This window comes from Anolis carolinensis, unplaced genomic scaffold (genome assembly GCF_035594765.1).
Source record: "Anolis carolinensis isolate JA03-04 unplaced genomic scaffold, rAnoCar3.1.pri scaffold_10, whole genome shotgun sequence".
Lineage (NCBI taxonomy): Eukaryota > Metazoa > Chordata > Lepidosauria > Squamata > Dactyloidae > Anolis > Anolis carolinensis.
Window position 1 is genome coordinate 20,218,646 of NW_026943821.1, and position 13,945 is coordinate 20,232,590.

Sequence of the window (13,945 nt, forward strand, 5' to 3'; positions counted from 1 at the left end):
CCTCTTTCATCCGCCAACGCAGGATGCGGCCCCTCTTTCCATTTCGCCCTTCGTTCCCACTCTTCCCTTGCAAAAAAAGAAAAAGGGTGGGCTTCCAGTTTAGCCGATTTGAGTTGAGTCCTGAGGCTGAAACACACAAGAGGAGCTAAGATGTTTGGCATCATTCGCAACAGCTGCTGGGAAAGCCCTGTGGGGCGGGAAGGCCTCCTCCTCCTCCTGTTCTTCTTCTTCTCTTCCTTTTCCTTCTCCCTTTTCTTCTTACTCCCCCTTCATCGTTTTCCTTCATCATTCTTCTCCTTCTTTCTTCCCCTCCTTCCTCTTCCTCTTCCTTTTTCCTCTTTTCTTTTTTTCTTCTCTTTCTCCTCTTCCTTCTCTTCTTCCTCCTTTCCTTTGCCCTTTTTCTCTTCTTCCTTCTCCGTCTGCTTCTCTTTCTCCTTCTTCCTATTCGTCTTCCTCATTCTCTCCTTCTTCTTCTCTTCTTTCTCCTCCTTCTCTTCTTCCTCCTTCTCTTTTGTTCCCTTCTCCCTCCTCCTTCCTCTACTTCTCTTTCTCCCCTTCTTCTTCTTCTTCTTCTTCTTCTTCTTCTTCTTCTTCTTCTTCTTCTTCTTCCTCCTCCTCCTCCTCCTCTTCATCCCTCTCTTCTTCCTTCTTCTCCTTCATCCTTCTCTTCTTTCTCCTCCTTCTCTTCTTCCTCCTCCTCCTCTTCTTCCTCCTTCTCCTTTGTTCCCTTCTTCCTAGTCCTTCCTCTACTTCTCTTTCTCCCCTTCTTCTTCTTCTTCTTCTTCTTCTTCTTCTTCTTCTTCTTCTTCTTCCTCCTCCTCCTCCTCTTCGTCCTTCTCTTCTTCCTCCTCCTTCATCCTTCTCTTTTTCCTTCTCCTTCTCTTCTTCCTCCTTCTCTTTCGTCCCCTTCTTCCTCCTCCTTCCTCTGCTTCTCTTTCTCCCCTTCTTCCTCTTCTTCTTCCTCTTCATCCTTCTCTCCTTCCTCCTTCTCCTTCATCCTTCTCTTCTTCCTCCTCCTTTCTCTGCTTCTCTTCCTCCTCCTCCTCCTCCTCCTTCTTCTTCCTCCTCCTTCTTCCTCTTCTTCTTCTCTGAATATATGCACTAGTCAAGTTTGAAATTACAGCTGTAAGAAACGCTAAGACCTGAAATGTGTGCAAAGGCCCTTAAGGTTTCCATCATGGTCCCCATTGTTTTGCTTCTGAAGTTCATTTCTCCCCATATAGGAAGGTTCAATAAACCTGCCTATAAAATAAACATTCAGACTTGTAACTACACTTACCATCACCCCCCAGGGTCTCCCAGGGAATGACAGAAACTGTAGTTCATTACATCTGAAGAACTAGAAAAAAGCACAACAGCATTGCGGATTTTGTTTGTATACAGGCAGAGTTGGTAAAATTTATATTTAGCCAGTTATTTGCATGGACTTTATAGTCTAGTGGAATCGGTCTCTCTCTCGCTCTTAAAAGTCTATGCAAACTGTAACTATATTTATCCAGCGCTTGGAAAAGGATATGGAAATGGGAGGGAGCAAGCAGGTGTCCCTGGGGCTGGGATTATTCAAAACCCGGAAGCCAAGTTTAGCCTCTGGTTGCCAGGTTTCCATGGCAAGGCAGGTCAACCAGAGGTGCATCTACACTGGAGTTAATGCACTTTGGCACCACTTGAACTGCCATGGCACAATGCTGTGGAATCCTGGGCATTGTGGGTTGCCATGCTTGGTTTATAATTTTTTAGAAATCTTTTAAAATCTCATAAAACTACAATTCCATAGCATTGATCCATGGCAGTTCAAAGGGGGTCCAACTACAGTTTCGATGCACTCAAAGTAGAACTGTTTCTTGTTATTGTTTCTTTAACAGGAATTTGGTACCCAACTCACATATACTATGAGAAGAATAACAACAAGTTCCTGCATTACAAAAAAAGCCACATAATAATTATTAATTATGATATTAATGTGATGTCGAAGTCTTTCATAGCTGGAATCACTGGGTTGCTGTGAGTTTTCCAAGCTGTATGGTTATGTTCCAGAAGCATTCTCTCCTGACGTTACACCCACATCTATGGCAGGCATCCTCGGAGGTTGGAAAAGTAGAGTTAATGTAGTTTGACAACTATATGCTAGCTGGGGGATACTTGGAGTGGCGGTCCAAAAAGAAGGATCTTCCTAAATCCCGAAAAGTCTGCCAAGGAGGGCTGAAACGGTGCAGTCCAAATCCCAGGGGATAAGATGTGCCCAAGAAGAGAGAGATGGGGAGATGTGACCAAGAAGAAAGCAATGGGGAGATGTGTCCAAGAAGAGAGTGATGAGGAGATGTGTCCAAGAAGAAAGCAATGGAGAGATGTGTCCAAGAAGAAAGCAATGGGGAGATGTGTCCAAAAAGAGAGCAATGGGGAGATGTGACCAAGAAGAGAGAGATGGTGAGATGTGTCCAAGAAGAGAGCAATGGGAGATGTGTCCAAGAAGAGAGAGATGGGGAGATGTGACCAAGAAGAGAGTGATGGTGAGATGTGTCCAAGAAGAAAGCAATGGGGAGATATGTCCAAGAATAAAGCAATGGGAGATGTGTCCAAGAAGAAAGCAATGGAGAGATGTGCCCAAGAAGAGAGCGATGGGGAGATGTGCCCAAAAAGAGAGAGATGGGGAGATGTGACCAAGAAGGAAAGCAACGGAGAGATGTGCCCAAGAAGAGAGCAATGGGGAGATGTGTCCAAGAAGGAAAGCAACGGAGAGATGTGCCCAAGAAGAGAGCAATGGGAAGATGTGATCATGGTGAGAGCAATAGAGAGATGTGTCCAAGTTGAGAGCAATGGAGAGATGTGCCCAAGAAGAGAGCGATGGGTAGATGTGCCCATGGTGAGAGAAATGGGGAGATGTGACCAAGAAGCGAGTGATGGGGAGATGTGTCCAAGAAGAGAGCGATGGAGAGATGTGCCCATGGTGAGAGCAATGGTGAGATGTGTCCAAGAAGAGAGCAATGGGGAGATGTGTCCAAGAAGAGAGTGATGGGGAGATGTGTCCAAGAAGAGAGTGATGGGGAGATGTGCCCATGGTGAGAGCAATGGTGAGATGTGTCCAAGAAGAGAGTGATGGGGAGATGTGTCCAAGAAGAGAGCGATGGAGAGATGTGCCCATGGTGAGAGCAATGGTGAGATGTGTCCAAGAAGAGAGCAATGGGGAGATGTGTCCAAGAAGAGAGCAATGGGGAGATGTGTCCAAGAAGAGAGTGATGGGGAGATGTGTCCAAGAAGAGAGCAATAGGGAGATGTGCCCATGAAGAGAGCAATGGGGAGATGTGCCCAAGAAGAGCGCACATCAGCCATGGAGAGGCAATCCCACCCCCAGAGCTGTTCCATCCCCTTTGTTTCTTGCATGGCTTGCAAAGCGGATATTGGAGGGTTGCACAGCGAAATCCCTTCTCCTGCCAAGACCGTTGGATGCCGGAGGAGAACAAAGCGTGAACTGGGCGCCACGCCCTGAAGTTCTGGGCACAAGGAAGGCTTCGTCTGAGTCACCGCTCTCTCTCTCTCTTCCGCTCTCCAGGAGATCCTGGACCATCCGGAGGGGCTGGGCATCTCTCTGGGAGGGGAAGGCCCACCCATGGAGCCGGGCTGGGCCTGCATTGGAGCATGCGCATATATATATAGACACACACATGCAGAGCTATGGAAACGGTGCAGACACACCCAGGCAAACAAAGCCTTGGCAGGACAGAGAGGACAAACAGGAGATAGGCAGGGCGGGGAAGCACCGCCAAGGTCAAGCGGAGAGATTCGTGGAGGAGAATGGGAAGGAAAGAGTGAGAGTGAAGGCTAAAATAGCAGGGCTTTCGGCTCAATAGATTTTGCAACCGGGACTCTGCATCTACACGGTCAAATAGGTGCATTTTGGCACCACTTTAACCACTGTAGCTCAATGCTACAGAACAATGGGAGTTTGTTTGCACCACCAGCCCTTTTTGGCAGAGAAGGCCGAAGATCTTATCAAACTACAGCTCCTAGGAGTCTATGGCATTGAGCAGTACAAGTGGGATCAAACTGCATTAATTCTGCAGTTTTCCATATTTTTGCTATGCATATCCTAGCTGCCGTAACCATGTATATAAAGACATCCCCCTCAATAGAAAAATGGATGCTGAGACTATTCGATATTAAAAACATGGATTTATTAACACAAACAATATCACAGAATACATCACCAAGACAAAAGACAGACTGGGATAAACTGAGACAATATTTGACAAGGGAAAAAAATTGATCTTATATGATATATGTTTACAAGCAATCCTTGGCTTCAGGACATAACAGTTCCCGTTCGGTGGGGGGTTCCTTTCCTAATTTTAATTTTCCTTTATCTCTCTCTTTCTTTTTTCTCTTTTCCTTCTCTTCCTCCTTTCTATCCCTCCATGATTGTTCCACAACTTTTTTTATGTAAACTTAAAATTTAATCTAAATCTGTCTATCTTATCTTATCTAAATCTAAATCTAATCTAAATCTAATCTAATCTAATCTAATCTAATCTAAATCCATAATAAAAACAAAAACCCATATGTGTGTATGTGGTACAGAGGTCTGCTCATACAGATAGCCCCCAGCCACCACTACACTTCCCAGGGTTAAGAATCTAGCAAGTCACTCTTTTCCACTGACATTGCGGTTACAGCGAGCACCATGAGCATGCAGCCCAGCCCCTGCCAATGTCCTTCCCAAACACTACAGCCCACCACCCAAGGAATGCTTTCGTTTGGGGACCATTTCATCCTAGATTTTGCATTTTCTTCCACCACAGGCAGGCATCCCAGGGTTCTCCATTGCTGTGGAATTTGCATGGCCCCGCCCACTGCCCTTTCCTTTCCAATCTCTCTGCATAACAAACAGAGCAGAACTGAGCTGCAACTAAACTTACTGGAGGAGTTTTGGGATTGACTCCACATGGTGGAAGTTGTAGTTCACTCTGCATCAAGTCAGCGCACTGTCACTCCTACTGGGGAATATAGAGGAGTTGTAGTTCACCTACACCCAGAATGCTATGAACCCAAATAATGATGGCTCTTGGCCAAACTTGTCATGCAGACCCGATATGCCCAGATTTGACTACTGGTGGGTTTGGAGGGGAACTGGACTGGAAGTTTAGGAGTAGTAGGTACTGGGATTTATAGTTCACCTGCAATGAATGAGCATCACACTTGGCACACAGAGCCCCCATAACCAATACAACATATTGCACAAGTTTGGGGAAAAGGGAGTTATAGTTCACCTGCAGCCAGATAAACACTGACCCCCACAGACAATGCACTAGGACCACACGTCATGCAGAGAAACCTCATGACCTACTAAACATACTGCAGGTATTTGTGGGAAGGGGCCTTGATTTTGGGAGTTGTAGTCCACCTCCATCCAAAGACCACTGAACCCAGTCAATGACGAATCTAGACCAAACTTGGCACACAAACTGAATATTGCCTGCTGTGGATACTAATAGATATTTCGGGGCAATTGCCCCAGGAATCTAGAAATTGCAGTAATTCACCCCCATCCAGATAGTACTGCACCACACCTGGTACACACGCCCAAAATGGCCAACTTATAATACTGGCAGGGTTTGGGAAGGATTCAGCCACGATTCTGGGAATTGTAGTTCACCCACTCCAAACAGAATACATAACATTAAAAGACAAATGATACCATTCTCAAATGACCTGGGCATTGGAAAATAATAAAATAAATAAAATAATTGGGGAAAAAAATCTGCAGTGTAGATGCTCCCTCTTCTTGATGTTCCTCCACATTTATGGAATTCCACTTTTCCTCTTTATTATCTCCTCTCTGCCCTTTTCCTGGGGCAGATCTGTATCATGCACCGAAACATAGGCACCTTTCAGCGTGTGCATGCGTGTGCGTTTAAGGCCTGCACACCAACTCCCGCAGACAGTTGTTGTTGCTGTGGCGACAGCGGCAGCTTATCATGCGGACAGGGAGGGAGCGGCCCTGGATTTTCCACTCCTCCCTCCCTCCACTCCTCCATTACCTGCCTCTTGAAACCCATCCAAGAAACAGCAGCTGGGAAGGAAACTTTCCCCTGAAAATAAGGAAGCTTGGCATTGGCTGAGCAGCCAAGCACATGGCTGGCTGTGCACGGGTTGGCACAAGTCAGCGAGGACAAAGGTGCCCCAAAGCAACCTGGGTTGGGCCTTTCAGAGAAAGAATGTCATACTGGTTGGCACCGGTGGAGGGTACAGCTAGATGCCCTCTGGGTTCCCCCTATTTCTGGCACACAGAGTGCCAGCAAAATGTGCAAGTGAGCAATTTCTGCCCAGGAGAAGGACACAGCTATTCAATCTCTGACACTTCACAGTCTGGGTATTTATACCAAGCAATGTCAGAATGGCCAGGATGTTGATGAATTATTATTACACTATGTAACACAATCTTCCTGGGTTATAAAGGTCATTTCCTAATTGGTTCTATCATAAAAACATGGCAAATGTTTATTACACTACAAAAACTTTGATTTTGCAGACCATCCTGCAGCACATTTTGCAATCGCTTTGCTCATGGAGTCTCAACCAATTCAACCAAGTTCGTGGCAGCCACAAAAACGAAGTTTCTGGAGTAGAACAACTACTTTCAAAGTAAGTGTGGTACAATTAAACAGGAAATAACACTTTCAGACCAGGAACAGAATACTTTCAAATTTTGTTATGTAAGGTAATAGTAAAGGTGTTCCCCTGACATTAAGTCCAGTTGTGTCTGACTCTGGGAGTTGGTGCTCATCTCTATTTCTAAGCCAAAGAGCCGGTGTTGTCCATAGACACCTCCAAGGTCATGTGGCCAGCATGACTGCATGGAGCGCTGTTACCTTCCTGCCGGAGCCGTACCTCTTGATCTACTCACATTTGCATGTTTTCAAACTGCTAGGTTGGCAGAAGCTGGAGCTAAAAGCGGGCGCTCAATCCTCTCCCAGGATTTGAACCTGGGACCTTTCTGTCTGCAAGTTCAGCAGCTCAGTGCTTTAACACACTTCGCCACCGGGCCTCCCCAATAATGTGATACGGTTATAGTAATAATAGTAAAGTGGTGATAGTAATAATACGGTAATAATAATGTGATAATAAAGTAGTAATAATAATGTGATAATAACAATAATTTGAACCACTGACCTTTCGGTCAGCAAGTTCAGCAGCTCAGCAGTTTAACCTGCTGCACCATCAACGGCTCCTTTTGTTAGTGTTATTATTATTGTTGTTGTTGGTATGTATGAGTGGCTACAAAGGTGACTCAAAGGAACATGCAAAGTATGAGGCATGGATGCCACAGCTTGTTTTTGTCTGAGCCATGTACTGCCAAATAGTGCTGGGGCCTCTAGCCGAAATCCTAGGATCCGTGGAAGTCAAAGTGGTGTGGAACTGCTTCCATTCTAAAGTGTAGACACATCCAAGACCCAGCCCATCCTTCAATCATTGCTAGTTCTTACTAACACGATTTGCTATTGTGTTTTTTTCCATTTCCTGGAGTGTTGCGCATGGATCGCACATAGATGTGCTGCCCTCTTGTGGCTCCAGGGAGGCCTTGCATTTGCATGGAAAGGGCATCTCTGGGTCATGGGCATCTGCAAGGCTCACAAAAGTCTTGGGTTTTCTTCTCAAGCCGGGGAGCTTCTAACCCTCTAAACCTCATATAGAAAAAAGAGGAAGGAATCAGGCCCCAAAGGAAGAGAGCGACGGAGGGAGAAAGGGGACCCTGTGTGGCGCATGGTCATAATGCGGGGAAACGAGCACATTTGCCCTTCTTTGGAAAAGCCTCTCCGACAGCTGGGCCGATACGCGATGATTCAGATTTTCCCCAAGAGATGCAAAGCCTCTTTCCCAACTTCATCTTTATTGGCAAGACAGACACATGGATGAAATCAGAGCTTGGAAAAATAGCTTTCACAAACAACATACCCCAGAATCCTCCCAGTCATTCACTATGCTGGCTGGGTGGATAATGGGAGTTGCAGTCCAAACAGATGATGCCAAAAAATCTCAGCCGGCATTTGGAAACAATAGACATTGACAAAATCATGATCTGTCAACTGCAAAAGGCCACCCTACTGGGATGTGCACGCATCATCCGAAAATACATCACACAGTCCTAGACACTTGGGAAGTGTTCAACTTGTGATTTTGTGATACGAAATCCAGCATATCTATTTTGTTTGCTGTGTCATAATAAAATAATAATAACAATAATAATAATAATAAGGAAGTAATAATAACCCACTGCTTTTCTTACATTTTACTGAAGTAAAAGCTTCAGTGACATAGAAATGATTCAAATTGAACTCTATTTGTCTCTTTCAGCAACATGAATGCACCTAAGGGTGCGTCTACACTGTGGAACCATTGCAGTTTGATACTCTTTTGACCACCATGGCTCAATGCCATAGAAGCCTGGGAGATGTAGTTTGGGGAGGGCACAGGAGAAAGATAAAAAATACTGCTCCCAGGATCTCATTGTTTTGAACCGTGGGGGTTAAAGTGGTGCCAAAACTGCAGTGTAGATGCACCCTTTTTTGTATAAGGATGGAATGATGGATGTCCCTCCAAGTCTTCAGACCTCTCCCAAGTTTTGCATCGACAGCTGACGTCCGTTGGTTTCCAAGCCAGAACCTTAAGTGGCTCCTGCATTCAAATAAAGGCATGTTCCCTAATGGATGCAGCCGGAGTTAATGGCTGGAGCCGGAGAGGGAGTGAATTATATCAGGGCGAAAAGTCCTCAATTGGAGAAGATCCAAGGGCTCTCCTCCCGGCAGCCAAAGCACATCGAAATGAGCAAAAGCAATTACTGCAGTGCTTTGATGGAACCAGAATAGAGGAGATGGCAAAGAGAGAGAAAAGGCTAAATAAGGGGAGGGAAGGATACTCCGTAAAAGCAAGAAAGGAGAGGTTATCAGATTCAGAAGTGGTCTATGAGACAACGCAATGCCTTGGGAAAGGTTTATTTTCCTTACTCCAGAGCAAGGAGAAGGATCCAGAAAGGCCCTCGACCCATTTTTTTTTTTCGTGTCAGGAGCAACTTGAGTCGCTTCTGGAGTGAGAGAATTGACCGTCTGCAAGGACATTGCCCGGGGACATTGCCCAGATGTTTTGATGTTTTTACCATCCTTGTGGGAGGCTTCTCTCATGGAGCTGGAGCTGATAGAGGGAGCTCATCCGCGCTCTCCCCGGGTGGGATTCGAACCTGGCAGCCTTCAGGTCAACAACCCAACCTTCAGGTCATGAGGCTGTAATCCACTACGCCACCGAGGGCTCCAAAATGTGTACTAATAAAGCATTTAATGCACAAAATAAAACCAAGAGGAGCACAGCATGGCAATAAATGGAACCACAAAGACTGCTCAGACAAAACCATATGATATAGTAAATATCAATCTCTACAACTGCAGGAAAAAGAAAACATTTATTTTTTTACTTTGATATTATATCTACCAATATCTGAAGAAATATAGCTAACCATATCATCACTGAAGGGAGGGTTTGTTAAGGACATTGCTGGTGTAAATGCTATTCCAAATGCCATAAAATGAAAGCCAAATGGAAAGGCAGCTGTTGTTGTTGTTGTTGTTGCTGCTGCTGTTGTTGTTATGGCACCCGATTGCCTCTGATCCTGGGTGCTAAGCAGGGTCAGGCCTGGTTAGGACTTGGATGGGAGGCCGCCAATAAATACAAAGCTCTATTTTGGAGGCAAAAGTAGCCGCCCCAAGTCCCTACGGGGAGATAGTGGTGGGATAGATAAATAAAGTTGTTATTATTATTTTATTATGACACAGCAAACAAGATAGATATGCTGGATTTCATATCACAAAATCACAAGTCGAACACTTCCCAAGTGTCTAGGACTGTGTGATGTATTTTCGGATGATGTGCGCAGATCCCAGCAGGGTGGCCTTTTGCAGTTGGCAGATTGTGATTTTGTCAATGTCTATTGTTTCCAAATGCCGGCTGAGATATTTTGGCACGGCACCCAATGTGCCGATCACCACAGGGACCACCTGCACTGGTTTCTGCCAGAGTCTTTGAAGTTCAATCTTGAGGTCCTGATAGCGGCTGAGTTTTTCCTGTTGTTTTTCATCTATGCGACTGTCACCTGGGATGGCAACATCAATGATCCAAACCTTTTTCTTTTCCACAACTGTGAGGTCTGGTGTGTTGTGTTCCAGAACTTTGTCAGTCTGGATTCGGGAGTCCCACAGTATCTTTGCGTGTTCATTTTCCAATGCTTTTGCAGGTTTGTGATCCCACCAGTTCTTTACTGCCGGGAGGTGGTACTTGAGGCATAAGTTCCAATGAATCATTTGGGCCACATAGTTGTGCCTCTGTTTGTAGTCTGTCTGTGCAATTTTCTTACAGCAGCTAAGGATATGATCAATGGTTTCATCGGTTTCCTTGCACAGTCTGCATTTTGGGTCATCAGCTGATTTTTTGATCTTGGCCTGAATTGCCTTTGTCCTGATGTCTTGCTCCTGGGCTGCAAGGACCAGGCCTTCTGTCTCCTTCTTCAGGGTCCCATTCGTGAGCCAGAGCCAGGTCTTCTCCTTATCAGCTTTTCCTTCAATTTTGTCAAGGAACTTTCCATGCAATGTTTTGTTGTGCCAGCTGTCAGCTCTAGTTTGTAGTGCGGTTTTCTTGTACTGGTATTATTATTATTATTATTATTATTATTACTATTATTATTATTTATGATCACACAATTAAACAGGAAATAACACTTTCAAACCAGGAACATTTTTTTCAAATTTTGATACATAGTGTAATCTAGAATGCTTGTCAAACATACTCCAAGAGAGTATTTTAAGCCTGCTGGTGCCGCATTCCTCCGGTCCTACGATTCTGACTCTGGGGCGGGATCCAGATGTGGTCATCTGCAAAACAGGCCCATCCAAATCAGTGCCATGACTCACTGCCCTCCCATCACTTTGAAGGGGTCCAGGCCTGGCTACGTCTGGATCCCGACCCATTTTCCAGAAAGGAATGAGATCACTTGCTTGGCAAACTTGTGTACAATAAGGTGAAGGGCTGGAGCAGAAGGGACCGTGAATGGCGTTTGTTGGGGAAGGAAAGGGGGGAAAAGAGCCTCTGAGTCCAAACTGGCTGCCTTCCTTTTCCTCCTCTTCCTCCTCCTCCGCCTTTCTGTCATGGGCTATTTTTAGAACCTCATTTTTAGCAACTTCTCCATATAAATAAACTGGAAGAGACGGCGAAGCAGAACCATTGGGACAGATTGCAATTTTTTTAAATCTGGATTTTCATGGACATTTGCATACTCTCCTTCTGCACCCCAAAGAATTCCCCAACAGACACTATTGTTATTGTTTTGTGCTTTTGAATACAGTAGAGTCTCACTTATCCAACACTCGCTTATCCAACGTTCTGGATTATCCAACGCATTTTTGTAGTCAATGTTTTCAATACATCATGATATTTTGGTGCTAAATTTGTAAATACAGTAATTACTACTTAACATTACCGCATATTGAACTACTTTTTCTGTCAAATTTGTTGTATAATATGATGTTTTGGTGCTTAATTTGTAAAATCATAGCCTAATTTGATGTTTAATAGGCTTTTTCTTAATCTCTCCTTATTATCCAACATATTCGCTTATCCAACGTTCTGCCGGCCCGTTTAGGTTGGATAAGTGAGACTCTACTGTAGTTTCCAGCTCATGGGGATCCTAAGATGAACTGATCACGGTATCTTCTTATTCTCTAAAGGCTGAGAGTGTGCAACATGTCCAAAGCCTCTCAGTTTCCACGGAATTACAGCTAAATTTTAAACTTTGGTTTTGTCGAATCCTGGCAAACAGAGTGGGATAAAGGCCTTGTAATACTAAATCTCCAGCGATTCCTTCTTTCTTTGTTTCCTTTTCTTCTTGCAGTGCAGCTATATTGTAGAATGAATGCAGATCGACACCACTTTGACTGCCATGACTAAGCTCTGGGAGTTGTAGTTTGACTGCCACTTTGACTCAACCCTGGGAGTTGTAGTTTTCCAAGACCAAAGAGAGCTACATCTCCCAGGATCCCATAGCATTAAGTCATAGTGGTTCGAATGGGGTCAAACTGCATTCATTCTAACCCTAAAAATATTTTAAAAGTGTCTCAAGGGGCAACTATACTAGAAATCACTTGAACTGCCCTGGTGTAATGCTACAAAGTAGTAGTAGTAGTAGTAGTAGCAGTAGTAGTAGCAGCACTTTATTTTGTTATCTTGAGTTCACAACTTTTATCATGTGCACTTTACTTAGTCTAGTATCATAACCTCGCTGTTTTAAATTCCATGTTTTATTAAGTGTGTTTTTTATTTCGATAGGTTAATGTTTAAAATTTTATAATTTGTGTATTTTTTTGTTTATTGATGTATTGTATATTGTATATTGTTAATATATACACAATATACAATACATCAATAAACAAAAAACATACACAAATTATATTGTATATTGTTATTATTGGAGCCTCAGGTGGCCTAGGGGATAAAAGCCTCGTGACTTGAAGGTTGGGTTGCTGACCTGAAGGCTGCCAGGTTCGAATCCCACCCGGGGAGAGCGTGGATGAGCTCCCTCTATCAGCTCCAGCTCCATGCGGGGACATGAGAGAAGCCTCCCATAAGGATGGTAAAACATCAAAACATCCAGGCGTCCTCTGGGCAACGTCCTTGCAGACAGCCAATTCTCTCACTCCAGAAGCAGTTCCGGTTGCTCCTGATACGAAAAAAAAATTGTTACTGTTTTTATCTGGTATTATCTGTAAGCCACCCCGAGTCCCCTTCGGGGGAGATGAGAGGCGGGGTATAAATAAACTTCTTATTATTATTATTATTATTATTATTATTATTCATAATAATAATAATAATAATAATAAATATTTACTTATATCCCGCTTTTCTCCCTCATGGAATCAAAAGTGACTTACAGAGTAAGTGTGCCTCTGGTAGAGCTAAAACTCCCAGATTTTAAGCAGTGCCAAAGTCCATTCGTTCGACAGTGTGGATGCACCCCACGTCACACCAAACTACAACTCCTGGCATCCCATAGCATGGAGACATAGCAGCTAAGGTGATGCCACACTGCACTAATGCGATAGTGGAGGTGCACCTGTAGTCCAGGGTTTGCCTACAGCCCCAGGTGTTCCTTGGCGGTCTCCCATCCAAGGACTAGCCAGGGCTGACCCTGCTTAGCATTCCCAGATCAGAAGGAATCTGGTGCCTTCAGTTGAACCAAGTTGCAAATCCCATCTTTTCGCAGCTGGCGGCCTGTTCTTTTCGCTCTGGAGCAGCTGTTGGAGCGAGGATCCGGTTACCCCTTTGGCTTCGCTCCCTTTTTGGGTTTTGGGTGTCGGGTCAGGAGCGCAAGCTGCCTTGGGAAGTGAGCAGAACTTATTAAAAGGCATAAGGAAGGTCGGCCTGCCTCCCTCTGTGTGCCAGGGCCTTTTTACTTTGTGCGGCTTTATTAAGTTTTTATTTGTTTAAAGTGGGGAAAAAGGCGCAATCCGGCTCTATTTGGGGAGAGGTGCCTTTGACTCCATGGCGAAGGAATGCTGTTAACGTGAGCAACGGTCGCTCGTTGTGGATATAAATACCCGGCTCAATCTCACAGTGAAAAGTGCCAGCGAAGGGGGTCAGCCGGGTGGCCGGAGAGAGCCTTCTATGGCTTGGAAAGGAACAAAATGTAGGTGGCAGAACACGCCTTTCTGATTTATCCCAGAAAAATCCCGGCGGAGGGTGGGCAAGAGAGTGGTCCAGGGCCATGAGTTGGCCACAGAAACCCAAGTCACTCTGTTTGTGGACAGATAGCTAAGCAACAATGATGTGCAAGGGTCGAGTAGCGCATGATAATGCCCCGGGCACGCTTCGTCTCCAGCATCAATGCGGCCTCTTGTACCCAAGCCAAAGCCAGAGG